Source organism: Pinus tabuliformis, chromosome 5_1 (genome assembly GCF_031772625.1).
Source record: "Pinus tabuliformis cultivar Carrire ecotype Pingquan chromosome 5_1, CPIR1, whole genome shotgun sequence".
Classification (NCBI taxonomy): Eukaryota; Viridiplantae; Streptophyta; class Pinopsida; order Pinales; family Pinaceae; genus Pinus; species Pinus tabuliformis.
Window position 1 is genome coordinate 936327347 of NC_142305.1, and position 4154 is coordinate 936331500.

The 4154-nt window shown below is 35.8% G+C and overlaps 1 pseudogene; it reads left to right on the forward strand.

Moving 5' to 3' along the window:
- The first annotated feature begins 2519 nt into the window (after nucleotides 1–2519).
- On the forward strand, nucleotides 2520–3723 carry LOC149167858 (xyloglucan endotransglucosylase protein 2-like; annotated as a pseudogene).
- The last annotated feature ends 431 nt before the right edge of the window (nucleotides 3724–4154 follow it).

Consider the following 4154-nt stretch of genomic DNA (forward strand, 5'->3'; position numbering starts at 1 on the left):
GAACTGCTTGCATCTTGTCAAGTACACCCTGTTTTCTATGTTTCATACTTGAAGAAGGTTATCGGTGACAAGATCCTAGTTCAAATAATGTTGCCAGAACTTGACGAAGAAGGAAAAAATATATTGAGCATGAAGCAATAATAGTACAAGAACCCAACAAATATGAAATCGATTAATTTCAGAGTATCTCATTAAGTGGAAGAACTTACCCATTGAAGATTCCACATGGAAGGATGAGAATTTTATACAGAAGCATCTGGAACTCCTCAAGCATTGAGGACAATAACTTTTTGAAGGAGAGGGCATGTTATGTCCCTATAATACTATTGTATCCCCTTATTCTTATAGTTAGTGTAGCCCCCTAGTGTTATTTTTGTGCCCATGTATCCCCCATGTTGTTATTTTTGTGCCCATAGAAGCCCACTATTGTTATTTTTGTGCCCTTATATTATTATTGTTATGTAGGCTCTGATTATATTGTGACACCTTAGACTCCTATATATACCAAGGAGGCCTTATCATTTGAATCATCCAAGGAATTTTCATTTATGTAATGTAAATGAGGTTGCCTCCTCGAAGACGTTAATTTTTAAGTCCTTGATCAATCTTTTCTTCTATTTTGTGAGCTCGATGCATAACATTTTTGGACACCTTACTTTCAGACAAATTTACATATAGTTATTGTTTATACAAAATAGTCTCATAAGTTGTCTGCCATTGTAGGGATTGTTCTCGGACTACTAGCAAGATCGGCTTAGCCTAAGAACTAACCTAGTTTCAAGGTGTTTTTTTTTTTCCTTTTTTTCAAAATAAACTCAAATCACAACTATAGTTGATAGATATTCATTAAAGTTTTTCTATTCTTGAAAAAGATTCACCAACAAACATAACCATCTAATTATTAGATAGAAAATAATAATAGACAACATACTGAAATACTTATCTTTTCTTTAATCTGGTCCAACCATAAAATCACCAAGAAAGAGAGTGCTCCACCCAACCAATGAGTATTTTGTTTGCACAAAAAGACACCCCCCGAGCCAATTTCTTCCCAGAAAAGTTACATGTTAGTGACCTAGTCAAGTTTTTCCATAAGAACTCCAAGCCAGTTTCTTCCCAGAACAGTTACATGATAGTGACCCAGTCAGGTTTGTCCATAGGAATCAAGACCGTTCTAGTCCAACCCAAGAACGCAGACTCACAAGTTTTTCTTAAGGATCCCACTGGCCACCCACCAACTCAAGGATACCCTAACTAGCAGCATCCTTCCAATCTTAAACAATGTCATGTTTCAAGTTCCAAAGCTTGAAGCTTCAACTTCTCTCTTGGACCCCCTTCAACCAGGTACCAAGTCTCCAAGGTTGCCTTAGGTTTTCTTAACTGTCTAGTAAACGAAACTAGTAATTTTATGGTTGTCCATAGTTTGTAGTATTTATAAAAAATAATAAAGTCAATTACATAAAATAACATTTATGTTTTACCATCCACCTAGACCTTTACCTAGCCCAGTTTTACCAAGTCATTTATGGTAAAACAAAACATTTACAACTTTTACCGGGAGGTGTTACCTGTGAATAAACTATTATAATTTAATGATTAATTTAATTTTATTTAATTTTATGTAACTTGACCAAGTCAAAATGTTAAACATGACAAGACAAGACAACATCTCTAGAATATATTAGGATAGTGTCCATAATTATTTATCAACTTCTTTAAAAAAAAATCTTCTTTTACTTTTAAGATACTTCACAAAGTTTATAAATAAATAATATTTTAATATTTTATTATCTTTAAACAAAAATATTCTTTAACTATATTGAATTTAATTATTCATTATATATCTTCTAACTTTTAATTATTCATTATAAATCTTCTAACTTCTTTAACAATGAATAAATTACCCTTCAACACTTGTTTCAATCTTATTTCTCTATTTTTTTAAACTTCCATTTCAAATTAATTATTTTGTAATTCTAATTTATTTAGTTTTCCATCTAGACAAACGAATAATTAACATTTTCTTTGTTTTATTAAGATGACACATAATTTCTCCCATTTGTTCATTGTTATATTTGGCGAGCCTTATTTCCACCCCTATAGGTTATTTAATGACCACTAAGTACCCGTGACAGGGCATTCGTGCATCCGAAGGCATGCTACATATGCATGAAAGCCATACATATCCATGGACATTTCGGCAACTCAATCACTCTACCTCTGGAAAGCTCCAGTATTCAATGTAATTAATGCAGATATTGGACAATCTGACATCTAGACCAGCGTGGATTAGACATTCACTTCATGTATTCAATGCACCATCTGCCTCAGAGAATTTCAAATTCAACATTCCCCCTCAATATTTAAATTAGAAAAACTAAATTTATATCACTACTCAGTGAATTGTTTTCGCAGATTTGGCGTTCAATGGGAAGATACTTAGGATCCTTGTTAGGAAATAGGGCTCGCCTTCCTCTGCACAGCTTCATTTTTGGGCGCTAGTAAGGTCGTTGGAAGCCATGAAGAGGACACAGTTTCTTGTTCTGTTTCTCATTCTGTTACTCCATTCTGCTGCCATGGCTTCCACTCCCAGGAAGCCAGTGAGTTTGCCCTTTCACAACAATTATGTTGCCAGCTGGGGCTCAAATCACATCAAACAATTCCATGGCGGTCGAAAGACTGAGCTTCTCCTCAAGAAACAATATGGTAAGCTATTATACATTGGATTTCTTTCTGCATATTTTTGGGCTGTTTTATCCTTTTATGAGCTGTGGGAATAATAATGTGGGATGAAATATGGGTTGGCAGGTGCGGGGTTCGAGTCTAAGGGGACATATTTATTTGGGCATTTTAGTATGCAGATAAAGCTGGTCCTCGACGATTCCGCTAGCACTATCACCACCTTTTATGTAAGTATTTATAATAATATTGGGGGTTTTGGGGGGTCTAAGTCTGCTTCTGCCTGTTTATGTATCTATATTTCTTTTGGTGCGGGCAACTTTCTTCTCAGACTACAAATCATGATGAGATAGACTTTGAATTCTTGGGGAACAAGTCCGAGAAACCCTACATTCTTAGACCAATGTATTTACAGGCAAGAAGAGTGAGAGAGAACATCCAATATACCTCTGGTTCGACCCCACCAAGGATTACCATTCCTATGTTGTGCTCTAGAACATGTACCAAATTGTGTAAGCCCCCATTCCCGAGCCCATTATTTATTATCGAACCAGAGCCAAATGCAAATGTAGCATGTAATTTTACAATGAACCTCTTTTAGTTTAATATGGTTTGGTGTGATGTTTTTCTTTGGGGTGCAGATTTTTGGTAGATGAGGTACCAATCTGGGCATTCAAGAACAACAAGGATCTAGGCGTGAGGTACCCATTTAACCAGCCAATGAAGATCTATTCGAGCCTGTGGAATGCTGATGATTGGGCCACTTGAGGGGGTCTGAAGAAAACCGACTGGGCCAAGGCGCTGTTCATCGCCTCCTACAGGGAATTCCATGTCAATTCCTGTGAGGCTTCTGTTCCGCAATCGGTGTGTGCTACGCAAGGGCGCCGGTGGTGGGATCAGGAGGAGTTCAGAGACCTGGATGGGAAACAATGGCGATACTTGAAATGGGTGGGGAAGCACTACACCATCTACAATTACTGCACTGACATGCCCAAAAACAAGCAAATGCCTTCGGAATTTGTTCGTGATTGCGACAATATGTAGTCTAGTTATCATTATTTGATGCTACCCATGGCTGAATAGTTCGAGGTCGGATTATTAGTTTGGGGAGGCCCAAATGTTATGTTGCAGTGAGCTTTTGGGTAAATCATTTCTTTGAAAATTTCGGTTTCCAAATTGATTTTCATGTCTGGTTGTTGCCGAATGTATTTATTGTTTTTTCTCAATGTATTTCCTAAAGGCATTTTAAATCCTTTTCAAAGGATTCAAAGCGTGTTATAGTAATTGGAAGTTTGATGTTGTGGTTTATTTCAAATTATTCCAACGAAGAATTAATTACCAATTAATCATTTACCAGAATTATCATGGAATTATTCATTCGTCATTCACCAAAATAAGAAGTGATTTGATAAAAACCATCTTTAACAAAATTATCAATATAAATAATTTTTATAAAATGAAAATGATTAAAAAAA